The sequence below is a fragment of the Gorilla gorilla genome, chromosome 18 (genome assembly GCF_029281585.2).
Source record: "Gorilla gorilla gorilla isolate KB3781 chromosome 18, NHGRI_mGorGor1-v2.1_pri, whole genome shotgun sequence".
NCBI classification, from domain to species: Eukaryota; Metazoa; Chordata; class Mammalia; order Primates; family Hominidae; genus Gorilla; species Gorilla gorilla.
Window position 1 is genome coordinate 81122390 of NC_073242.2, and position 27690 is coordinate 81150079.

The window sequence follows — 27690 nt, forward strand, 5'->3', positions numbered from 1 at the left end:
TGATAAATTAATACCAAATTTCCAAATATCTGTGATATTCTTGTTTACGTTCTTGAATTATTATTAATGGTATGCATGCCTTAATTTCCTATGGAGTATAAAAGCATAATTGTTTTTATCATAGGGTCATAATTATCCATTGTCAGATTGCCTTAGTTTATCAGATTAGCTCTTATCACACCTAGGAGATAATAAAGTGAGAAATGTTAACAAGACTAGGAAAATTGTGTTTGCTTATTCTAAGATGAAAGGAAGAAAAGAAATGTTCATTACCTTGAGTATTTTCCAAGTGAACTCTTGCAGATGGTGCTCATAATTGGGAGACACTGGAAAGTTAGATATATTGAAGAGACTAAGGGATATAATACAGGTAAATCCTGTAGCACAGTGCTTAACTGTGGTAGGTCTTGGTAATTAATTGTTTTCTTTTTGGCTATACATAGAAAATATTTGCCAGAGCTGAGCCGGTTTGATCTGGCTTGTCCCAGGGAAGATAATTGTCAGGAGAGTTCTAAAGATGCCCTTACATTGATGCCATGTTGCTTCCCTCCCAGGAGGTGTGCAGAACCACTTAGGGCCATATAGTTTTCTCCTAGACTATGTAACCTACAAGGAGATTCCATTGAGGGGTAGTTCTTGGACCTTCTAAGCTCCAAAAGGTCAAGGACAAAGTCTCTTTTTGCTCACCATTGCATCTTCTACAGCACCTGGCCCAAAATAGGTGCTCAAAAATATTTTTTCAATATAAGAATGCTGAGTATGGACAAATCATATTGAACTGAACTGCTGGATCAGATGTCACAAGATAAACTATCTGCTTCATTGTCATGTGCAGGGTAAATTTATGTTTGTGTTCTGGGACAGTCTCATTCTTCTTCAATTAAATGGCAAGAAAGCATACCACTCATTTCTAGTTCTTAAGAGACCAAGAGTTCCCTTCAAAAAGGAGCTCTCCTTAGTGGTGTTTACCGAGAATTCCACTGATATCATGCTTGATAAGACTCTCTGACAGCAGAGCTTCAAGAGATCTGACCATAAAATCCTCCAAAATATGCAGATATTAAGCCCCTGACTCACTCAGGCAGTGGAAACGTAATTTCCACCATCTTGACTCTTCCTCTCCTCCCTAACCTAGGGAAGGTTTGAGGAGTTGACTGGGAGTAAGTAATTTGAAGCTATTGATAGCATGGAAGGGAGAGGGAAGAGAGGCATCTGGTTCTATTATTTTCTGTCCACGCAGGAATCCTCTTAGACACAAGCCACCTTCCGCTTTTTGGCCATTGTTCCACATAGGTCTCGATTTTCCCTTTGGCTCATGCCTCCTTCAGGTTGGGTGGCTCTCAGGCTACTTGAGACATGCTTAACATTGTGAGATTTATTTTGCTTCTTCCATGACACTGGGGCATGGTTATCTCTGCTAGCCTGTTTCAGGCCCTTCTTTGAGTTATCCAAATCCTCCCCTCTGTGTCCTCCTTAACCCTCACTTCCATTCCCAGCCCAAGGAAATTTTACCTAATCTAAGAAGAAGCTGACTCAATGCACTTTTTTTTTTTATAACATTTTGTCTTCGCCGTGTTTCTCCGACATCCTAAAGGCTTAGTCCCTTAAGACAAAAACCTGGAAGACATTCACTTTTCTTCTCTGCTTTCCACTCTTTCATTTCCTCTCTTCTATGGCTCCTTTTGGAGCAGAGAAAACCTAGCTTCTCGAATGAGGTGGGGTGATGTGTTTAGGGTGGGTAGGGGGAAAATAGAGGGAAATTGTGGTAGATACTTTTTTGAGAAGATGGCCACAATAAACCTTTCCATCCCTTTGCCCTGTCCCTCTGCAATGTGACTGCTGCTCCCCCAACAAGAGGTAGAATCTATTTCCCAACCCCTCTTGGATCTGGGCTAACCCTTTGTTTTACTTTGACCAACAAAATGTAGAGGAATTGATATTGTGTGATTCTCAAGGCTAGACCTCAAAAGTCCTTTCAGCTTTCACTGTCATTCTCTTGGCATGCAGTGGCATGATGTGAAAAAAGCCAAGCTAGTCTCCCTGAAGAAGAGAGAATGAGTGAAGAGAGAAACTCAGCTGATGGCCAGCACCAACCGCCTGACACGGGGTGAGGTCATCTTGGACTTCAGCCCAATTAAGCCACAAAATCACTGAAGATGCATGAGCTCACCTCAGGCAAGACCAGCAGAAAAACCCATTGCTGAGCCCAGCCTATAAGGCTTACCCACAGGATTATGAGGACACAAAATTACAGTTATTTAGGCCGCTAAGTTGTTGTACAATTTTTTATGAGGCAAGATACTTGATAGAGACATAAACACCAGGAAGAAAAACATTGGGTAATGTCTCAATGTATTATTACAGTACAGCTATGCCTTAAGTTTTACTTCCAGAGATTTTAGCATTTTCTAATGTCATGCTTATGGACTATATGTTAGGAAAGTTTACAACATTTAGAACTGGGGTTTCCCCAAGGACAGTGGGGAAAAACGCAGAGGGTGGAAATGGCAGGGATGACATAGAAGTAGCAATAGTTTCTGAGAAGTGTAGGGAATAATGGTCAACTCAGCAAGAATATAACTGATATGCCTATTATATGCCCATGTCCATGGTACTGGGATGCCAAAATAATCCCATTCATCAAAAATTTATAATCTACTTGCTGGTAGGGTGACAAATATTAAAACCAGTTTTCCTTCAAAACCAGAGTTACATCTTCTCAACTAATTGTGTATGTATGTTTCATGTTGAGAACATGTCCCTAGGGGTCTGTCTGACAGGGCACACACTGCCTCTTCTATCACTTTTGGTATATTACTGTAGCTCCCAGAGAAAGAGCTATCATCAGGAAGCATTTATAATACGTTCGTTGAAATATACCCAATAATTTACTTTCTGTGTAACTTCTATTGATCATGAAAACTCTTATGTGATCTGTTTGTTAGGTCTGGGCTTCCTTGATGATATTGATCAAGTAGATTCCTTTGTGAAAACCTACATTGATTAGTTTCCTGACAAGCTGTTAAGGCCACTTGCAAAGCTGTCACTGGTGATACTTGCAGTCGGAAGAGTGGGGCTCACCCATAATGTCTTTCTGAAGGGAGATTGAATGGAAGATAGATGAATGCAGACAACATTCTCTGTGCTGGGTAACCACTCAGTGATTCATCTCCCAGCTCCTTTTTCTATGGGGAGAAAATTAATATCCAGGCAGTGAACAATTTCTACAACAACCGTGATTTGCATGTTTGCTGAAAAATCCACATGAAACACAGAAGGCTAAGGGGAGACAGGTCTGGTCATTTTTAGCTGCCTTGTTCAAGCATACCTTTGGCAAAGCCATGCTCCTCTGCTCCTCCTCAGAATGGCAACTGCCCAAAACCCCACAAACAGCACTTAAAATCTGGATGGAAGACAATAAATATGCTTTGTCATCAGAAATTCAATGTGAACATGGGAAGGGTTAGAACAATAGGCCTCAGTGCTTTTTGACAAAAGAACACCAGATCACAAGCACAATGGACAGTTGGCAATGCTCATTTCTTTACAACTGAAATTAATTAATAACTTGTGCACCCAAAAGAGAACAAGAAGCTATATTTAAGTGCTGCATGTTACAAGAGCTAAGCAAAGGTCTCTAGTGTTGAAGGACAGAGGGAGGAAGAGGGTAGCTGGTAAAAGAGTCTGACTCTAGCTGGAGCAGCTGTTCCCAAAGCATGTGCTTTAGAACTTATTCCCCTGAAATGGTCTTCAACAGGGTTCCATGATTGACTAGGCTCAACAAACATTGGAATTCCTATTAGTTTATCTGAGAAATCCCAGATAAAAGAAGTCTTCTTGGCTTACATGGGGTAGATGTTGGTTAAGGTAGTTGTCCCTTGGGTCTAGTTGATAGAATTATTAATTCAGTCAGTGATCATTTCATTAACTCTGTGTTAACATAGTTTAGGTTGCTCACCTAAAAAGAATGACTGAGGCCCTAATTCTGTCACTCACTAACAATGTGACCTCGGGCAAGTTAGGTACTCGCTCTGAGCCTCTGTTTTGAGGATTAAATAAGAGAATATGTGTATAAGTGATTATTCACCTGAAGATAATAGATTAACATTGATTATTAATTCTAAAAATGAACTTGTGCTTTCAAAGATGCTATTTTAGTATGTAGAATATTCCTGTTATTAAGGCAATGCCTCTATCTTTAAGGACGGAGCAATTGTATAAGCTAGGATGCTTAACCAAAGATGGGACAAAGAAACAAAAAACAGATTGCACATCTAAGTAAAAACTGAAAATATTACAGAAAGGGATTATTTTCTTGTTGTTACCCAGTGGACAATAGATACAGCAAAAATGAAGTCAGAGCTGTTGAGTTAGTGGTTTTGTTTTTATCATGGGCTTGTTGACTGCTATAATAGAGGAGACCATGGGAACACTTAATCTTCACCTAATAGGCAAGAGGCCTGAAATTTTCTTCTATAGGTCTGTAGAGTTTTGTCTGACAGCAACCATTCTGAACTTTGCCTTCTGTTACACAAACACCAGAGGCAGAAAGACAAAAAAGCAAACATTATTTCCCAATGGGACCCTCATCTGGGAAAGCAGTAACTTTTTCTTTTTTTTTTCAGAAAGAAGGTAATCATACAAATCAATAATTTCTATGATAAATTATCATAGAGAATTGAGACTAGTAGTTAAATTCCAAATTTGTAAAAACTATAAAATAATTTTACAACCCCTATGCATTACATAAACCTCCTACTACTGTCCTGGGTGGGATCCGATAAAAAGGCATCTGTGTGTCCACTCCATAGCTGACAAATCTGTGATTAGTAGCTATTTATCCAAGGTCACATAGATGGTACCAGAACACTCAACTCAAACCTGTGTCATGGACCCACCAAGGCTAGTCCTTTTATTAATCTCTAAAAAGTATAGCAATAATACAAATTCAGAAGGCAGCAGAAGGAAGAGAGGTTAAAAATTTGCTCTGAAACTGTTGGGTTAGAGCCATCTTAACCCTCAGTGGGTTAAGTGATAGATGAATCACCAGGGAAATGGGTGCAAGGGAGAATCTATCTCAGGAGAAATAAAGGTAAAGTCACCACAATCCAAGACTAATAGCTCTAGGATTCTCCTCTTCCAATTTGGACCTAACAGCCTCTCCCTTTCCTGAATTGTCCCAGCTCTCGCCCAAATTGACTATGAGCAGAACACTGCAACAGACTGTTCTCTGTACATGTGTGCAGCTCCCAAAATATCTGACACCACAGTTTTCAAATAGAGAAATAACAGTTTTACTTGTCTACTTGTTTTATTTTTAAAAATCTTTTTGTCAGATGAAATCTTTTGTCAAGTTACAAAATTGACATGTGTCTACCACAATCCTTAAAACCAGTGAAATAATATAAAACTATGTAAAGAAAATGTTAATCATACTTCCACCCCCAACAAGAGTAAATAACATAGCAGTCTGGTGTCTTTCTACTTAAACTTTTTGTTTTTTGTTTTGTTTTGTTTTATTGAGGCAGAGTTTCACTCTGTCTCCCAGGCTGGACTGCAGTGGCGGGATCTCGGCTCACTGCAACTTCCGCCCCCTGGGTTCAAGCAATTCTCCTGCCTCAGCCTCCCGAGTAGCTGGGATTACAGACGCCCACCACTGCACCCAGATAATTTTTGTGTTTTTAGCGGAGACAGGGTTTCACCATGATGGCCAGGCTGATCTCGAACTCCTGACCTCAAGTAAATCCCAAAGTGCTGGGATTACAGGCGTGAGCCACCACTCCCAGACACATCTTTTCACATTAAAAAAAAATTGATATCAGGGATTTGGAGCTGTTATTGCCATTTGATGCCTTTCTCACATGCCAATGCGTTATCAACAGTCCTCCGGGTCAATAGAGAGAGGCTTATCCATTTCAGGAAACATTTAATGTTCCATAAGAGGATTATACCAGACTTTATTCAGTATCTCCCTCATTAACGTACATCCATGTGTGTGTGTGTTTTTGTACTTGCCTTGACAAATAATGTGATAAACATCCTTGTTTATTAAAGTCCAGCTGTTGTTTCATTAGGATAGATTCCTATAGGAGAGATTTCTGCGACAAAAGCTATGGATATATCTTAAATTTAAGATATAATGCCACATTACCAAAATAAAACCAGGAGGATTAAAGATTTAAATTTTATACATAAAGTAATAAAATCTTAGCTACACAGAAGGGCTACCACCAGCTACTTGAAGCCTCTGATTATAAATCCTAAGTAAATGTGAATCCATATGAAAACAAAGATGAAATTCTATCCTTGAACTAAAATTAGACTTTCAGATGAGTTAGGGAGATTGGGGGAGGGAGAGAGAGCAAAAGGAGCCCACAAAACCTCAGGCATTCTACTTTAATTATGACCCAGTAGAACACCAAGATGCAACGAAGTACCATCATTTTGGGTTTCTGGGATGAAGTACCAAAAAACTTAGATTTATTCTCATTCAAATTTTGCTATATTCCTATAAATCAGCAGATCTAGTGTGGTTATCTGGTCTGGTGGTCCCAAAAAGTGTGTCTGAGGAACAGTCAATGGCCTTGTTCGGTTATCTACAAGGACTTTGTTATTTAGAGTAAGATTTCCAAAGTGAGGGAGAATCTGAGTCATTCTAACTTATAGAGAAAAGTCTAAAAGCCTGTATGGGGAAAACAGAAAGGAGAAAAAGGTGACCAAGCAGATGAGAAACCAGAAAAGAATTGAAAAAGCAAAAAAAATTGCTGTTTTTGCTGGAGAGTGATCAACATGACTTGCTGAGTTTTCTACAAAACCTTCAGAATACTCTACTTTATTTGCTATTCTTTAGAGTCTGACCTGTATTGGAAGAAGGGCAGGAGATGGTGGGAGAAATAGGAAGAAGTACCCACTCTGGTCTCAGGGTGGGCAGGAGCTTCCCAAGGGAGACTATCACATTTGGCCAGAGTTTGAAGTGTGGCTCACAAGTTGGATTAAAACTGAAACCACATTCCAATCTTAAACCCCTAAACCTCTCAATTAATCATAGTTTACAAAGAATCTAAAGAAAGGAAATTTTTGACCAACTGATCAAAGCAGCACTCAGAATGGAACCACTGATTGAATATTGACCTCAGCAGGCACTGTAATTGCATCTTATTGGCAAATCATTACTAGTTTATCTTAGTGATAGAAAGCACAGATTGAAAGTAGAGAAGCACTTACTTCTCTGGGTCAAGTGAATAATTAGCAGGGAAAAATCTCTCTGGTCTTTTAAAACATGGCAGAAGTGTTAGGTAAGGGGGTGAGGACTTCCTTGCTGGGAAGATTAGAGGTCAGTTTAGCCAGCCTCCCTGTAACTGTGATAACAGTATCTCCACTACCATCTGAGTCCTCACCCTCTCTTCAAAAATACAATTCTAGTCACATCCTCCACAACAAAACTTCCTTGACATCCCTGACCCTCATCCACCCCCATCTCCCTCTATATTGTTCCAGCACAGTACAGTGTAGTGGTCAGGTTCACGCTATGCAAAATATTCACTTTTAATCTTCACAACCACTCAGTGAAGTGAGTATTAATAATATCACCACTCTATCACTGTTTCTGTGCTTTTTGGCTAAGATCAAGTGGCGTAATATCACTACCCTAGAGATGAAGAAATTAGTGCATAGAGTTGGCTAAAATTAAAAATAAATGTAATAAAAATAAATATATACAGAAGTTCAAATACACCTTATAACCCCAGTAAGTAAAGATGCACTTTCTGAGAAGTATGCAGTAAACTTTGCCATCTACTTCTTATAAAAATTGGCAAACTTTTTCTATAAAGGGTCAGATAGTAAATATTTTAGGCTTTGCAGATCAAAGAGTCTCTGTCATAACTAATCAACTCTGTTACTGTAGGGCAAAAGGAACCCTAGACAATAACGAAATGAATGGGCATGGCTGCATTCTAATAAAACTTCATTTGCAAAATCAGGCGAGAGGCCAGATGGGACCCATAGCCATAGTTTGCTGACGGTGTTCTAGATAATAGACTCCTTCCAGGCTCAGCATTATTTCCAACAGGTATAATTGCAATCTCTAGTAAATGCAGTCTGATTCCAGAATGTAAGTTGGTCATGACCTTCAATAGGAAACAAGACCATCTTCTGCTCCTACCCCAAACATTAACTAGCTCTGCTAGACGATTGTTCAGCCACAGCTCAAACATCTCTAGTAACAGAAAGCTCATGCCTGCACAGTTTACTCATTTTCATTAAGGGACAGATGAAGATTTGGAGCACTTTTGTATTAAGATTTCTGTTTGTTTGACTCATATAACACTAAATTTATAACTTTCCAAATATTGAAATCTTAATAAAGTGAACACCTTCTGTCCAAGAAGGCACTTGAAAATTTTTTCTACTGAGCAGGCTTGTGTGGGGTATCCTAAAAATATTCATACCTGTGAACATATGAATGTTCAGACTTTAAAAAAAAACTCTCACCCAGCTGGAAGGATTAGTAACACTGATTTTATTTGCATTGCTCCAGTGAAAAAGCATGTATGAAATACATATGCATGCATATGGCAGGTATGCCTACTCAGACTATTTTTTCTATTGTTTCCTTAGAATAAGAATAATAACCAGAGAAATTAAGTTTACCTTGAATTTCCACAGATGGTAAAGTTTCCTACAACAACACCTACCCATCTTTCTTTTTATCCAAATAGTCCCTCAACACATATTTATAAGCATCTACATTGTGCTTGATTCTGAGAAAGAAACAAATACACATACATATTATAGTGTAACCTTAACATCTAGTTGGAGAGACAAAGCATAAAGTTGCAAAAATTTTCAAACCTGCATATGGCCTCTTGGTCCCATGCCAGTCAGAGCACTTCTGAGAACCTTTGCTGAAACTCAAGTGCTAATCAGCTCTTAGAAATGTTACTAGTGTAAAAGGCTGTATGATGAATATATTTTTATTTTGGCCAAATATAATAATGATGATTTGCACTTATATATTGCTTTGTGAACTTTTAAGTCACTTTAATTTGTATTATTTTCATATATCCTCCTTGTAGAAAAGAGATATGGTAAGCAATATTATCCCCACTTTATAGATCAGGAAACAGAGATCCAAAAGGGTGTTTTTGCCCAAGGACGCAAGGTAAGTAAATGGTAGTACTGTAACTAAAACACATCACCTGATCTCTAACTATTAGCCATTCCCATTAGACAAAGCTATCTCTCTCCTGACAATATAGATTAAACATTTATGAATGCTGCTGGAGTTCCAATAATACAGGCTTGGGTTCTAATCAAGGCTGGAAAGAACAGAAAGTCTCTCAAGCTAGCTCAAATGAAAGATGGAATGTATGTAAAAGAACCATTTGGAGCACAAAAGCCATAGGGGCATGCAGGTTTTATAGACATGAAAATTCTCAGTAATAGAAGAATCTCCCTTCATCTCTCAGGGTGGCCTCTCCCATTTCTGCTTCTTGGTCTCCTCTATCTCTCACCCACCAGCTACTTCTTAAAAATGGCCTGACCTGGCCACGAGCCACTGACCTGAATCTAGAGGCTCTGCTGCCCAGGCTCTCCTTCTATGACAATTGCCTCTAATTATCCTAGTTCAATTACTGGGACAGATAACCTGGACCTTCGCCGAGTCTTTCATGGTGAAGGGTTGAGCGTGAGGTTTATCCTGCATGTCCTTACAGAGGCTGCAGGCAGGTTCAGCAAATTGACCTTCTTCATGGGTTTATTGAAAAAAGTAAATGAAATGTTCTAACTAAGGCACTTACAACAAGAGTAACAATAGCCTGAGACATAGCAAAAGGCCAATAAATAATTACTCCAGTCAAGTTGCACCAATATTTATTTTACTTACATGAATTCAACCATGAGAATCTTGCACTGGAATGGAGTTGTCCAGGGAACACAGACGCAGACTATAACAAAGATGGAAGAGACTCGTTAATCACTCCAAGAAAACAGCTGGTAATAGCCAAACCCCTTTTAAAATTCACCCCTCCCACCCCCTCCCCTGACCTCAACAGGAATAACTGAAAGTAATTAAGAGTGGATGGTAAAATGGAAAGGAGATTCAGGGTATGTGTGGCTGTAAAAGTTGGGTTAATGGCCACCAGATGTGAAGCTCTCTGCTTCTTCCACCTCCTCTTGATTTCTCCATGCCTGTGTTGACCCATCCTTATTGGATATCAAGGAAAGAGCTCTAACTTTTAACCACTTCCTAGTGCCTGGCACACATTTAAAATAAGTGTATAGTCAATGAAAAACAATGAAATGAATGAATGGACAAACAAAAGAGAAGTCCAGGGCTGTCTGCCATCATTGTATAGGATGCCTGCAGGAAACTTTCAGAGTCATTCTGACTTTAGAAAACTTGAAAGTATGAGGGAGTTGACACCCCGCAAGGCCACCCTTATCCAGTGAGGGACAGAAGCTGGTGGGAAGATAAACCTCCCCTCTGAGGTGCATTCCTCATGGCTTCTCTGTGAATCTCTAAGGGATCCACTCCAGTTGTTCACAACAGTGAAGAGCTTGATAATCACCTTTACTTAGCTTTTCATCCTTTCCTTCCACTCCAAAAATGCCCCACTCTTGTTCTTTGAGAACACTTCCCAAAATAAACCAACTGCATGGAAACAACTGTGCCAGGCTCGGTTTTTGTTTGTTTGATTGAGGCTTTTTTTTTGTGGGGGGCACTATAGGGGGGAAGGGGATGGGATGCATATCACACTTATGAAATTATTTGCTTGAATTTTCTCCTCTCTGTATATACTCTCCCTGGGTATTTCATTCTCTCCTGTGGATTTACCACCAACTACATTCCGTTGATTTCCAAATCTATAGCTGTAGCCAAGACCTCCTTGCTGAGTCTTAGACAAGTCAACTAGGTTTTACATAAGAAATTTGACTTCAATGTGTGTAAACGTGAATGTTCCAACTCACCACCTACCATCTTCCTTCTGCTATATTACACATCTTTATCCAAGGTATCATCATAAAGCTTATTATTTGGATTAAAAAATGCATACATGCTTGTATTTTCATTCTCCCCTGTATTGACTATATGTTCCAACAGTGAGCTCAGGCTAGAGGGAGGAAATGAGCTGCTATTGCAATAGACAAGTCTAAGGTTCCAGTACTTGGAAAAGAGAGTGCAGGCATATTTGAGATAGATTTGGGGAATAAATGTTCCTGCAAATGGGCAGAACAAAGAAGACTTAGAGTACTTACACAGTTTTTTCCTACTCACATAGCAAGATCATGGTTGAGAAAGTTTGGAATCCTGGATTGCTGACTACTCTCTGGTCCAATATTCTTTTCACTATACAATTCTCTTTTGTCCTGAATTTTTAAAAGTTTTTTCCTGGAAATTTTAGAAGAAGCTCAAGGTAGCTAGGAAGCTACCCTTTTGGAGTAGCAATTATATCAAAGTACAATCCAGTTAAAACCCATTAGATTGAAAAAAAGCTGGTCAAGGAAGCAGAGAGCAGGACCCATCAAATCTGCAGAATGGAGCTATGAACTAAACTGTTTACAGACCCTCGTGAAAACCAACTGTAATTCTTGCCCTTGAGCTCCAAAAGATGCCCTCATATCCTACCAGTACTGTTTATGTCCTTTCTTTGGAATCAGAGCTGAAATCAAAGAGGCCTCTTAAATCCTGACCTAGTATATTCCAAAATGCCATAGTTTCTTTTTATGATATTCAAATTAAATCCCTTAATTGAAAGTTTTGTAAGGCGCTAATTAAAGCTAGACAATTATTATTTTGTTTGTATGAATTTATCTAACTTGTGGCCCATAAAATTATCCTGTATATGGATACCAAAGGGCAAATATTAATCTTTGAGTACATATAACAATAATGAATATATAATAGACATCTCCTACATAATAAATATGTTGAAATGTATAAGGTGTACTGCTCATATGAATTCTAACAACTTTTCAATTATTTCATGGAAATCTTAATAACGAGAGAGTTAAATTATTTGAGTTGAGATTTTTTTCCAGTTGGTCTATTTATCTTTTTCAGAATAGGGTACACATCTTCCAACCCCTCTAATGTTTATAAAAATCATCCAGTAGCATATTGGATTGCATTCTTTCTTATAACACCTTTGGACAACTTTCAACTTGGGCTGTTTTAGCTAAAATGCAGCTTAAGTTATTTTAATAGGGAAGGGTAACTTGCCATTGGAGCAGTTAACTGTTACTCAATTTGTCATAATTTGGATAATTGGGAAAGTGTTTAACATATTTTAAAGGAAAAGAACATTTTAAACAAATTAGTAGCAAAACTAACATAAATATGCTAACAGCAAAGAACTCCTACCTGCTTATTAGGTGAGTTATTAAAATATTATTGCATGTGCTATCCCCAAGTTAGCACTTACAGAATTTGATAACATTAATATTCTACCTTAAAGTGCTATGCTTAGCACTTTGCAATTTATAACATGATGTAATCTAATAGTAATATTAATAGAAGTTAAAATTTGTTTAATGCTAAGTGCTTTACATGAAACATCATTAGATCCTCAACAGCACTTCATGAAGTATGTTTATCATTATCCCTAAATTATAAATGAGGAAACTACAGCTAAGAGAAGATGAGAAACTTACTCACGTCTGCCAATTACAAATGTATAAACTCTTTAATTCAATAATCCCACTTCTGGGATATTTTCCTACTGATACTTGCAAATATGTAAAATTACTTATGTATAAGACCATTTACCTCCACGCTGTTTGTAATAGAAGAGACTGGGAACAGTATTGTGTTCATAAATAGGTTAAACAAATTATAATATATCCATATAGATATATCTCACAAGTGGAAAAAATAAAAACAATAAAGGAGCCTTCTATGTGCACATAGAGAATGGGCTTCAGGATACATTTTTAAGCAAAAAAAGAAAAGTGCAATATGATGTATATAAAATGCCATCTTTTATGTAAAATATGAATTTCTATGTTTTGTCTTCAATTTCATGAGTCTGGAATATACATAAGAAACTAAGAACAGTGGGTACCTATGGGTGCATGTCACGGAGGGGATGGCAGGGGGAACTAGGCAGATATATGATAAAGTTAAGACAAAGACGTGTCACTGTTTGAAATTTTTTAATACATTATTGGGTTTTAACACATATGAGTGTATTCCCTGGCAAAATTTGCATGAAAAAGGAAAGGAAATAAGAAATGGAGTGGGGAAAGATAGGCAGGGTAAGCAGGAGAGAAATTCCCCAAAATGACACAGCCAGCAAGGACCACAGCCAGGTTTCTAACCCTGCAGGTCACCCTAAAGCCCTGCTTTCAAGTACTGTCGAATAGTGACTCTGAGTTCTCACAATAACTACATGAGATAGCATAAAAGAACAAACAGAATCTGAAAAAAAGCTGTTCTCAAGATTACACAAACATTAAAACTGCAAATATTGTTTTCTTCCTACTACACCACAGCCACAATAATGAACATGACAATTATACTGTAAAAATATTATAAAATTTTGACTTGGTACTAATTCCAACTCACTTTCCCTCCAGTATGTTTATTTCACAGGTAATTGTAGAAGACCAAAAATAAGCAAGGGGTTTTTTAAAGGAAGTATTAAAGCAGACAGTCTGTGTGTTAGTTTCCTGTTGCTGCTGTAACAAATACCCCAACCTCAGTGGCTAAAGCAACACCAATCTATTATCTTACACTTCTGAAGTCCAACATAGATCTCAACAGGCTGAAATCAAGGTGTCAGCAGGGATGCATTTCTTTCTGGAGTCTTTAGAAGAGACTCTAAAGGGCTCTCAAGAAATCCCTTTCTTGTCTTTTTCATCTTCCAGAGTCTGCTCACATTGCTTGGTTCATGGTCCCTTCTTCCATCTGCATTGCCAGCAAGGGCAGGTCAAGTTATTCTCACATCATTCTGACCTGTTTCTATTTCCATATCCCTTTCTCTGATTCTCTCTTCGGCCTCCCTTTTCCATTTTTAAAGCCTTGTAATGGCATTGAACCCTTCTAGTTAATTCAGGATAATTGCCTTGTCTGAAGTCAGTGGATTAAAAACCTTAATTCCCCTTTGCCATGTAAGATAACATATTCATAGGTTGCAGGGATTAGCACATGGGCATCTTGGGACCATCAGTCAGGCTGCTACAGCCCCTTATGCAACTTGAAGGAGAGAAGCATGCCTGCATTGAGCCGTGTATTTTATGGGATGTTAGTGGATAATACCTAAAAGTAACAGTGTGTTCCCTTGTCAAGTATGTTTGGGGAAACTGGTTTAAACCAAAACCAGGTTGCTTTACTATAGGACTGCAAAATTGTTAATATGTTAATGTGCGTGGTGAATCGCCAAGAGTATATTTTCTGAAAATATTTGATGTGGAATTCCCCTTAATAAATTTCTAAATACTGGCCCTTTCTAAAAATTTTAGAATAAAATGTTAAACATATATATTTTTTTCTTTTAATACTTGGCTGTATTTTCTTTGCTAAAGTTGTATTAGATGTTTGCATTTTCATTTTTAAGTAAGGTTAGGTTATGGCTTTCTTTTAGGGTGTAATTTCTATTCGGTTTTGGTATTTTTTTTCAAAGGAATTTGGAAGATTTGGCTTCTTGAAAATATTCTTGCATTATCTGGATAATTTAGGTGTTAGCTGCCCTTAAACGTTCAAAAAGAGTGCCCTATAAAACCATTCAGCCATGGTATCATTTTTAAATTTTTATTCATTAATTATATATATATATATTTTACAACATATAATTTATACATATTAAAATTATTAGACTTCATTTTAGAGCAATTTTAGGTTTAGGGAAAAATTGAGGAGAAAGTACATTGAGTTCCCATAGGCCCCTTCACTCCCCAATACAATTTTCTCTATTATTAACATCTTGCATTACTGTGGTATATTTGTTTCAACTCAAGAGCCAATATTGATATATTATCATTAACTAAAGTTTGTGGTTCATATTAGGATTCATTCTTGGTGTTGTACATTCTACTGGTTTTGTCAAATGTATTAATGATATGTACCCACCATTATAGTATCATACAGAATAGTTTCACTGCCCTAAAAATTCAGGGCTCCACCTCTTCATTCTCCCCTCCCCTCCCTCTGCACAAGCCCCTGGCAAATGCTGATCTTTTGACTGTCCTCATAGTTGTGCCTTTTCCAGGTTGTCACATAGTTGTAATCATACAGTACATAGCCTTTTCAGATTGGCTTATTTCACTTAACAATATGCATTAATGTTCCTGCACATTTTTTTGTAGCTTGGTAGCTTATTTCGTTTTATTGCAAGGTAATATTGCGTTGTATGGACTTCCCTTCATTTGTTTATTCATTCATTTATTGAAGAACATCTTGATCATTTCTGTGTTTTGACAGTTACAAATAAAGCTATATAGACACTAATGTACAGGTTTTTGTGTGGACATAAATTATCTATTCATTTGGCTAAATATCCAAAACAGCAGTTGCTGATTGTATTGTAAGAACATGTTGAGTTTTGAAAAAACTGCCAAACTGTCTTCTAAAGTGGCTGCAGCATTTTGCATTCCCACCAGGAATGAATGAGAGCTTTTGTTGCTCCACATCCTCCTTATCATTTGTCAGTATTTTAGATTCTAGCCATTCTAATTTATAGATGAGCAGTGGTATCTCACTATTGTTTTAATTTGCAGGTTCGTAGTAAACTATAATGGTAAGCATCTGTTTGTATGCTCATTTGCTACCTGCATATCTTTTTTGGTGAGACATCTGTTCAGGTCTTTTGCTCATTTTTAGATTTGGCTGTTTTCTTATTGTTGAATCTTAAGAGTTCTTTATATTTTGGATACCAGTCCTTTATTAGATATGTTTTTTGCAACTATTTCCTCCCATTCTGTAGTTTGTCTTTTCATTCCCTTGATGTGTGTTTGTAGAGCAATTTTTAATTTTAATGAAGTAAGTCCAACTTACCAATTTTTTTGATGGATCACAACTGATGGATCACAATGTTGTTTTATGGATCACTAAGAAATCAGTGCCAAACCCAAGGTCACCTAGATTTTTTGTTGTCTTCTAGGAGTTTTTTAGTACTGTAGTTCACATTTAGGTCTATAATTTATTTGAAACTGATTTCTGCAAAAACTGTAAGATCTGAATCTAGATTCATTTTTTTGCATGTGATGTTCAGTTGTTCCAACATAATTTGTTGAAAAGACTATTATTTTTTCATTGAATTGCCTTTGCTCTTTTGTCAAAGATCAGTTGACTACCTTTGTGTAGATCTATTTCTGGGTACTCTATTTTGTTATATTAACATATTTGTCTCTGTTTTCACCAATACCACAGTGTCTTGACTACTCTAGCTTTATAGCATGCCTTGAAGTTGGGTAGTTTCAGACCTCAAATTTTGTTCTTCTTCAATATTGTTTGGCTATTCTCGGTCTTTTTTTAATAATCTGCTTGTTGACAACCATAAAATGATTTGCTGGTACTTTGGTTGGTACTGTATTGAATATATTGATTAATTTGGGAAGAACTTACATCTTGATGATATTAAGTCTTCCTATTCATGTACATGCAATATATGTTCATTTATTTAAATATTCATTAATTTTTTCATCAAAGTTTTGTCATTTTCTTCATATAGATCTTGTATATAATTTATTGGATTTATACCTAAGTGTTTCATTTTCTTTTATAGTGTTAATGTAAATAGTACTGTGTTTTTAATTCAAATACCAACTATTCTTTACTGGTATGTAGGAAATCAGTTGACTTTTGTATAGCCTTGTATCCTGCAACATTTCTATAATTGCTTAATAGCTCCAGGAGTTATTTATTTATCTATTTACTTATTTATTTATTCTTTGAAATTTTCTACATAGACAATTATGTCATCTGTGAACAAAGAAGGCTTTATTTCTTTCTCCAAACATTTATATATTTTATTTCCTTTTCTTGTCTTATTGCATTAGCTAGGGGGTTCCAATATGATGCTGAATAAGAGTGGTGAAAGCAGACATTGTTACCTTGTTCCTGATCTTAGAAGGATACCATTTATTTTCTCACCATTATGATGTTAGCTATTGATTTTTTTGTAGAACTCTTTATGAAGTTGAGGAAGTTCCCCTTTATTCCTAGTTTACTGTGAGTTTTCATGATGAATGAGTGTTGGATTTTGTTAAATGATTTTTTTTCCACAACTACTTATTTGATTTAACTGATTATATAATTTTTCTTCTTTAGCCTATTGATGTGATAGATTATATTCATTGACTTTTCAATGTTGAACTAGACTTTTATACCTAGAATAAATCCCACTTGGCTATGTGTATAATTCTTTATATTGTTAAATATGATTGGCTAATATCTTGTTGAAGATTTTTGCATCGATGTTTATGAGAGATATTGGTCTTTAGTTTCCTCTTTTCATAATGTTTTTGTCTAGTTTTGGTATCATGTTAATGCTGGTGTCATAGAATGAGTTAGGAAATATTCCTTCTATTTCCTGGAAGAAACTGTAAAAACATAGTAGCATTTCTTCCTTAACTGTTTCAATTCACTAGTGAATACATGCAGGTCTGGTGCTATCTGTTTCAGAAGGTTATTAATTATTGATTCAATTTGGTTATAGATATGGGCCTATTTAGATAGTCTATTTGTCTTTGTGTGAGTTTTGGTTACATCATTCAAAAAGTTGGTTCATTTTCTCTAGGTTATCAAATTTACATACATAGTTATTCATAATCCTGGTATCTTTTTAAATAGTAGATCTTTGACAAATATTTACATTTATTTCCTGGTCATTGAAATAGTATAGATGCTTCCTCGATTTATCTTTGTTGAGCCAATTTTAACAATTTATCTCCTTAGGAAGTTATTATTTTGATCTACATTTTTAAATGTATTGGCATAATGTTGCACAAAATATTTCTTCTAGCGCATCTAATCTCTTAACATTTATATTTCCAGCTTCTGTTTTATTTTAAAAGTTGTAGTTCTCTTTCTTCTCATCTCTTCTTTTAAAGACTTTCAAGGAAGAGGGGGTAATTTTAATGCTCTGAAGAAGTTTTTGGTTATTAATTGCATTTTGTTTTCTAATTTATTAAATTCACCTGTTACTATCATTAGTTATCTAATAATTTTACTTGGATTGTTTTGGTGTTATCTTTAGTTTCATAAGTTAAATATTTAATTTATTTCAATTTTTTATATCTTTCTTGTTTAATAACCAAAATATCCACAATGAGGCTACATACTTTTGTAAATGATTTGTAACCTTGGGTTTGAGTTGCTCTAAGGTTTGTATGTTATAGGATTTCTTAAGATTTTCTTTATGGTAATATGATAAATATTGACAAATGTTTCCATAATAAAAAAGAATACGTATTTGCTATAGATTTTTCAGTTTTGCATATATTTATTACATGTGCTGGTTAATAGTTTCCAATTCTTACTTTGCTTTCTCTTCACTTTCACTACATTTAAAGATCTAATTCTCTTCACTTTCTAGAAACACCTTTTAGAGATTTTTTACTTCAGAATTCTAAACCCAGAGGATCCAGACATATGACCAATCATATTAGATTTTCAAAGTTTGTCCTAGCTGCCTTTCTCAGATGGAAGAATGTGTGATTGTTCTGATGGCCACTGGCAGTTTCCTGCCAAGGGAACACAGACTGATTGTTTACTGTATAAATGAGTTGCTGGGACACACTGAATTTTCTGGGGTAGAATTTGATCTCCACACAATATAAACGGCAAAGCAGAAAAAAGGGGAAAAAATTATTTTCTTCTGTGTTTCCAAGGAATGAGATCTCAAAGGCGACAATGTAGCCATCCCGTGAAACAACCAATAAACACTCAACAGCCAACATCTCATCTAGATTCGTTCTCTGTAATATCCTCATCAAGCTACTACTCTGCATCCCACCATCATCTCTGGTCTGTCTCAAGGCCTAATTAATTCAGACCAGGGTGCGTGTAAGAACTTCCTAACTGATGGTTCTGCTTTCTGTCTCTGTTCCTTCCTGTTATTTAACCCCAATAACCTATATTCCTAAAGCACTACTCTGAGAACAGCTTTCCCTTAAAATCTCCCTACACAATGAAGCCAAAACTTCTTAGACACCAGATTTCCTTGAGAATAAGACCAGCCCTCCTTTCCAGCCTTTTCAACCTACCCCTTTCCATTAACCCTCATGACATCCCAGTCATAAACTCATGAACTGCATACCCATTTTTTACTTTGTCATCATGAAACATTGTCAAGCTGAAAATCTTTTGTTTCCTACATTAAAAATTGGGATACCTAAAGTCATGGTTCCATAAGTACTTTGTGATGTACTAGGCATTGTAGTGAATGTTCTACATGTATTATCTTCACTTAATCTTCGCAACATTTCGATGCGATAGGCATTGTTATTATCACTGGCCATTTTACACACAAGGGCATGGACACTTAGAGCAGTAAAGTCTGAATCCAATGCATACTTGGTTAAGTGTTACGCTGTACTCTTCCTTAATTACCCTGCCAGGACCAAGAGAATCCTTGCAGCCTAGACTAATGACTCACATAAAGTAGGCACTCATTATATAGTGAATAAATGGTTGAATGACTGAGGAAATGTGAAAAGACATCTTAAAATGCTTTAGAAATGGTAAATTACTATGCAAATATTATATGTCAGACACAAAATCACCATTATTAAGCTGCTTTTATGATGAAAGTTGATACCTTTTTTCATTTATTTCTATGCCTTGTATTAATATTTGCTAAGTGAAAACATTGATCTAGGTTTTTGTCAATTGTTTTTCCTCTAAAGCCAAGCAGAAACTTCATCTTCCATCATGTGAACACCTTGTCCAATTGGCAAATATTGACAGTAAGAAAACATCATGTTGAAATTAGCCTTCTATTCTTGTATGTTATTGAAAAATCAGAAGTACAAGACCAAAGGCTGTAGAGGAGCTGTGTGCACCCACCTCTGTGTGTGTGTGTGTGTGTGTGTGTACATTTGCCCAACATTTTCAAACATTTAGTTTTACTACATTTACTCTTTCTGACCTGGTACAATCTCAAACTGCATACAAGCAGCAGATGTCAGTGTTGTGCAACTTTCAGGCTGACTGCTTGCTGAGGCAAGCTGTTCTTTGTCGCTTAGAGACAGAATCAACAGTCATTTGTACCCACAAACAAACACCCTTAGGTGCTAGGTAAATCGTAGAGGTCCCCCACAAAGAAACTGTAATTTGAGAAATTACACAGCAACTTATAAAGATGTAGTTGTGATTCAAAGGTTGCAATGGATGGGCACAGCATAAATAGTGGAACCTATCGTGTTTTGCTGGCCGAGAAGGAGATAGGGACACCCAGAAAGCACTGGTTTGGCTCCTTTGTCACAACTGCTGTGAGCCAGAGCAAAGGAAGGTCAGACTAAATCGGCCTTGTTTGATGAAAGAGCAGTGCTTTCTATTTGCAACCCATGTGGTCAGATGGCCAAACTCCTAATATGTCCTCAAAGCCCAACATAATCTGGTTTCTGACTGCTTCTATAGCTTTCTTGGGAGCCACTCTTTCTCCTTTTTCTCTGCTGCAGCCACTGCATTCTTCCCAGCTCACAGGCTCTGCTTGTAATGCTCTTGCCACATGCCCCTGTCTCTCCTTTAGTGTCTACTCTTCAGATCTCAGCTCAAATGTCCCTTTATCCTGAAAGGTCAGGCTCCATACATCAGGTCTTTCTTTTATGGTCTCATAGTACCCTTTAATGCCCCTCCATAGACTTATCACAATTTTCCATTATATATGTGTCTGATTCTTTAATTAGTATCTGTGTACCCAGCTCCAATAAAAGTGCCAATTCCATAAAGGTAGATTATGTGGCTGTTTTGCCCATTACTGTTTCCCTAGTACCTAGCATGGTACACGGCATATGGAAGATTCTCAACCTATAAATGTTAAATAAAAAAAATGTTAAAAGGGTGAATGAATGGATAAATAAGTAAATTGGTGAATGAACAAACACATGAATTGATTCCATCTACTCTTCCACTGAATAGACATCCATGTACCAGTGAGCGAAATACAAGGTAGGCTGGCTTAAGAAGAGGAGAGTATCTCAAATACCTGGAAATAGAGTGATCACTGTTGTTCCAGGATTCTGAGAATAACTCAGCAGTTTGAGAGACTGACCTGCACAAATGGATTCTGACTTGGGCCTACATTCTGGTGGCAGAGCTTGAGTTCTCCCCTGCAGCAACGAATTTCTGTCTAGCACTTCTGAATGCAACCATCACATACTGGTCTCCTATCAGTAAAGAAAGGGAATCAGGTTGCAAATATGTGAGGAATACAGGCCTTTCTTCAGAATCATGTATTTGGGATGTATCATGTGACAGAGAAGAGCTTATAGACAAAGATAAAGAGAGAGAAATGGGTTGATTTTTTTCCTCTAGGGTATACACCCAAAGGGGAGAATAATCTGGCTATTTTTCCTTCTCCCACAAGATGGGGCAATCGGAATGAATTTAACTACAAAGGCGGACTCACCAGTAAATGTCTTTTCCATGTTAAACAGCCCTATTCGGTCAGACCAGAAAAATGCAGCTGGTTTTGAACTTGTTTACACAACTGTGTAGCATTTCCTGAAAACGGTAGACCTGGGGTAGACAACAGTTAGGCTGGAGGGGAAAGCCTAGGGCACTTGCCCACTCTATAGTGGAATCAAAGGGTGCTGCCCAGCTTCCAGAACCTCCAGCATTCCAGCCCCAGGGAGTTGCAAGGGTCTCTGGCTCAGAAACAGCTGCTGCAAAATTGAGCAAATTTACCATTCAGAAACATTTTCTCACATTAGAAGGAAATTCTAGATGAGATATAATGATGTCTACTTTGAACTAAATTATTGTAATATGATCAATCACAGTGTACAAATTCTAGTTCTTAATATCTTAGTCTGCTGCTTACAGTCTGCAAGATGATTTCATTCAGTGGAACATTCCACAATGCATTAAATCAGGCCATACATAAAATAATTATGACACTAGAGTTTTATTATTCTACCTATGACCTATGTGCACATAACCCTTCTTGCTTCTTCCTGGTTATAGGTCTATTACTAGATCATTATAAATTTTTCTCCGGAAAGAAATTAGGGGAAATTGGCTTGACAACAATTTCTAGATTAAATTAGCACTGTTCAGAAAGTTAATTAATATTGGTATGGTACTTTTTTGATCATTGTCTCATTTGATTTTCCCAACAATCTGTAGGCTAAATATTACTTTCATCATCACTCTTTCACAAATATACGACATGGGATATTTACTTATTCAAGTGTCAATATAGGATATTTATTTACTTAAGTAGGCACAGCAGGTAAAACCTGGAGATAGCCAAGAACATGGCCTTCAGGTTCCAGTTCTGACAGGTCATGGAAGAGAGTAGGGAAAAGAGAGAAATTAGAGAAGGGAACTAGCACATGCTTTTATGAGGGCTAAATACACATTGTATAAGGTAGGAAACCCAGCCAAAGTGGCTTAAACCTCAAAAATAATGGATTGGCTCCCATAATGGAAAAATCCAGAAGTTCTAGTTCCAAAAGATGTCATCATGGATCTAGTCCTTGAGGACAGCTAGTTTCACCTGATATTTTCAGTTCATCCAGGTTATTTCCTTGTGGTAACAAAATAATCTAAGCAGGTTCGTGTCTCATAGGGTCCCACTGAACCACATTGTTCTGGGGAAAAGAGTGCCTCTTCCTGAAGTCCTCTCACCTGTGACTCACCCTGTCGTTGGCTCAAACGGGGTTAAAGGTCCATTCCTGAACCAATCTCAGCTGGGAAGATAGGCATGACTTATTGTCTTAACCCAATCAGAATTCCTACACTGAAGCCCATTGCACTCAAACCTTCCTTGCTAACAGTGGGAGAGCTGTACATTATACAAAAAGAAAGCCAGGAGAAGGAGAAAATGGGGAAATCATAAAATATACCTACATTTTTTGGAGTTTAACAAATTAGAAAACATTGTCTCTTTTAATATATAAAAATTTATAAGAGTACTAGAACAATCCTGGTTGATACACAATTATTTTTAAAAAGCAATAAACCATTGTAAAATGTTCTGAAGAAGGCCTTAAGCATTAGCTTTAGAAAACTTAAAAACTAAATTTATAGATATTACACGAGCAACACCTGATGCCTAAAAAGCAGAGGATTGCTCAATAACCCTGGAGAATTCAGACATTTAGAGCAGGCAAGTGTTAAGAGGTGGGAAAAAATACCGAAAACAAAAACATCCACTTAGGTTGAAAACTTGCTAGGTCCTTTACATAAACATCTTCAAGAAGTACTATCCAATGAAACCTCCAAGGGCACTCTGTCTCCTCAACCACTAATTTTTTCAAGCACCTCTGTCCTCATTACTACAAGCGTTTGGAGTGATAGGACCTCCCTATCTCACAGGGTTTTGTGACAAATAAAGGCAAGAATGTGCATAAAAGTGTTTGTTAATGTAAATGCTCACAAATGTAAGAATTATATTGCTGAGAATTTTATGTATAGTTTTTAAGATGCTGTAGAAAAAAAAAAGACATACCTACCAAAAAACAGGTTCTACATTGACCTTAACAAAATAAATGGATGTCAGTTACATATAGCTCGCTTGCACCAACCTCCCATTTTCCCACTTCATCAGTCTCAACTCTCTCAGATCTTCGCCTAATGCACTCCATATAGTACACTCTGAACTTTTTGCACAACCCAGATGGTATACATGGATCCATATGCCTGTTTTCAAGATTGGCTAATTGGCCTCATTTGCACAATAAACTATTAAGAACTCTCTAATAAAAGTCGACAATGTTGCCACACTTTGTTAAAGATCTAAAGGTTCTGAAATGCAATGCCTATCATCACTTTATAAAAGAGCTGAATTTGAGAGAAAAAACTCTTACAAACCCTTATTGAAGGATAATTTTCCCAATGGACACAGTCTTAAGAATAGTTGGGACCAGGGACTCCAATGCCACCAGGATTCTCTCTTTTTCCCAACTCTGCTTCTCTGTTTGCTGGCTTCATTCTTTCCATGCAAACCAGCTTTCACAACATAGTGAAAAACATGGCTGTCTAAGCTTCCATGGCTATAAACTTCTATCTCCTATTTCCAATTTGAAAAATTCCAGGAAGAGATTGGCCTACATTGGGTTGGATGTCCAACCCTTTATCAATCAATCATGTCCAGGGTATAAGATCTGATAAATGCATTGTAACTGTAAACAAATATTTGTAGTTGGGAATGTAAGAGCTCCCCACCATAAAGAGGGCCTATTTTTACAAAATAAATGAATAGTTTGTCCTGGTAGTGGTTGTCCTGGGTAGGCAAAAGATTAGTGTCCACATAAAAAGGCAGAGTTAGTAAAGACATGAGTCTGCCCCTGTAAAACAGTACCAGTCAAACATTTCCCCAGGTCCGAGATTTGTTTACTCTATAATAAGAAGAATAAACCTGCCTATTCCACCAAACTGTGGCAACAATCGCCTGAAACGTGAGTGCATAGTAACTTCAAAAATATTACAAAATTTCAAGGTATGACTGTTGCTATTACTATCTATATAGGTAACTAAATTTCCCATTTTTCACACTGATGCCTGGAGTCAGACTGACACAGCAAGTAGTTTGAACAAATTGAAGCTCATCTAACATCACAGGCTGTGAGTACCCTCCTTCTCAAGCCATATTGCCGTCCAGCTGTGTGTGGTTATTATGCCAAGTTCATCAAGAGATATTTGAGCTTCTCAGGGAGCAGGAGTAGGGGAAGACAGAATGAGACTCAGATGGAAGGAAATAACTCAACCAAAAAACCTCTGGTTAGTCTACTTCCTAGAGAACTTCCTTCTACTTTCCAAACTCTTAGTCACTGTTCTATCTTCCAGACAATTATCAGCTAATTAATTTCCACGCGGACAAAGATCGCTGTTTAATAGGTCATCAGTGTATCACCTTAAAGTGAAAATCAGCAAAGGACAGAAGGGTAAATGATAAAAGACATCAATAGTATGATGTCTGTCCTAAGTCAACACTGGGAATAGGGATTCAGTCACTGGGCACCAACTTCACTGCTAATGAATGATGAGTGACTGACTATAATACTAAGGCTTGTTATTTCTGTGCTACCCTTCCCTTTACATAATATCAAAGGGAAAGTCCCCAAATAATGACAAAACACACCACTTATATTGCACACTATAATTTCCTAGGCATGTTCCCATATGCCATTTATTGAAAATGGTGTACTTACAGTCTATTAGAAACATTGCTGAACTTGGGAGCCTTAACTACTTGCCACTTAACCAGTTTGGTGGCCTTGGGAAAAGTCTTGACTTCCATTTCTTCATTTGTAAATTGGGGATAAGAGTATGTTTTTCAACATGTTAGCATGAGGCTTGAATGCAAGGATTTATAAGTTATCTGTAAAGTGTGACATAAATATGAAGAGTTTTTCATAAGGCCTAGTGAAAATCTCAGCAAAGGACGCAATGAAAATAAAGAAAACCTATGTTTGAACTTAATAAAACTTGGATTCAAACGATGCCAAGGAGTTGACCCGAAGTCACCCACAGGTAGCTGAAAGGTACAAGTCTTCCAGTTCCAAGCCCTCTTTCCTATACTGCCTCACCGATGATCCACCAGGGGTGGACGTCAATATCTTTCCTCTGAAAATATATGTTTTATTCTATTATGTAAGCTAGGAAAAGAAAATGTAACTGAAGTTATAGAATGAGTCATCCAGCAATTAGTTACCCTACATAATGCCACTGATAATACATAGAACAATGGCTGTATTTCTTCAGCACACAATCTGTCTCAAGCACCAGACTAAGGAATTTACATGCATTAAATCATTTAATCCTCAGAATTAGCCTATAAGGTAGGTATGATTAGTGTCCCCATCTTGCAGATGAGGAAGGTGAGGCATACGGGAATTAAGTATCCTGCCCCAAGTCACTTAGTGAGTGGCAGAGTGAGTATTCAACACAGACAAATTAGCTTCTGTGTCTGTAATCCTACCATTATGCTAGGCCATCTCCCAAGGACACCAAGCCTAGTGCACCATCTGATTCTACCTTTTAAAAACTCAAACAAGAGAAAGATGGATTTTATCCAGAGTTTTGAGCTGTATCTCATGTATTTCCAGAGGTTTTCCCACCAGTTTCTGGCTTCATACTGTCCAGCATTGATCTCAAATATCCATCTTATCAGCATTGATCTCAGGGGTTTAAAATCATTTTGAAGGTGACAAAGTGAAGCACTTGTCCTTCTGGACAGCCCACCTCCTGTCTTGCTTTGTTAGTTTTAGCAAATATGTGTTCAGGCAAAGTCAAAGGCCCGGAACAGAGACTCACCAGGCTCAGCACCATCCTTGCCTTTCCCATGTGGGAAGAATGCTTCTCCAGAAACAAGGTTGGTCTCGGAAGTTGGCTGTTGCCCAAATGGCAGGAGAGAGCGGCATAAGGGAGTCACACTGAAAGTGATTTTAAATTACACAAATTCAGCAAATACAGAAAGAGAAAGAAAACTTAAATCAATGATACTAGACCGTGCTATACATTAGAATCACCTGACAAAGCTTAAAAAACAACTATCAAAACTTGGCCCACTCTGGAACAGCTAAACTAGAATGCTTGAGGACAGCACCTTGCTTTAAATCCTGCAGGCATTTTCTACACTTGGCTGGTGAACTTGAGATGGGAACAACGCTCCCTTTGGTCTCAGTTCCCAGGGGCCTTTCACAGTATGACCATCTCGCTGCACTGAATGTAATTCATAATACAGTGTAAAATTGTATTTAGCATATGAAATTATTATATGCTAAACATTACTGAATATATTATACATTTATAAATATATTTAGGTATATTTAGTTTTTTGATTTGTTTTTTTGCACCGGGACATCAGTGAGTACAGGCTTAAACTCAGAAGATGCAATAGGCTTTGCTACTGTTATCAATTTAGCTGAAGGACAAATAGAGGAAATGTACCTAGCACACCATCTTAAACTAAGTGGGAGGCTAGGCAACCACCTAAATACACATCTTTTTTTGTCCCCTCATCTATTCAGGACAAGTATAGCTACTGCACATGAGTACCAATGTGAGTTCACCATCTTTATATGGAGAACCTGCAGCCTCAGTTTGCTGCCAGTATTTAGCCTTTCTGGTCTCATGAGTCATCCCCAAACTCACTGTTGTCCCTTTCCAGGAATAGTGTCACAGATGGGAGTTAAACAGCACACAGGTAGACATACCAACTCTGTAGTTTCAAAGAGCTGGTACTGTAAGAAGACCTGGTAGCTCTTGACTCAGTTCTATCTCTATCTCTATTTTTATCTATCTCTATTTATCTCTAAATCTATCTATCATCTATCTATCATCTATCTATCTATCTATCTATCTATCTATCTATCTATATATCATCTCTATCATTTATCTATCTATGAAGAGAGATACTACCAAGCAAGTAGGCTGTGAATACCTCTGTATTTGCAATATTTTGAAGAGTACTAGCTGCTGTGAAACCTAATCTCTAAGGGAGTTGCAATTTTGCAATTAAAATTAAAAATTTAATTCTGCCAGTTAGTTCTACTGAGATTCTATCAGTAAATTTAGCC

The 27690-nt window shown here is 37.2% G+C and overlaps 1 long non-coding RNA gene across 1 annotated transcript in view; it reads right to left on the minus strand.

Moving 5' to 3' along the window:
- Window positions 1–27690, minus strand: part of LINC02911 (long intergenic non-protein coding RNA 2911) — a 43655-nt gene that overhangs the window by 13623 nt on the left and 2342 nt on the right. Inside the window, exons 2-3 of the long non-coding RNA XR_010131456.1 lie at window positions 26426–26544; window positions 9887–9947 (exon numbers count right to left, since the gene is read on the minus strand). This is a non-coding gene — a long non-coding RNA (long intergenic non-protein coding RNA 2911). The remainder of the gene's footprint in view (window positions 1–9886; window positions 9948–26425; window positions 26545–27690) is intronic.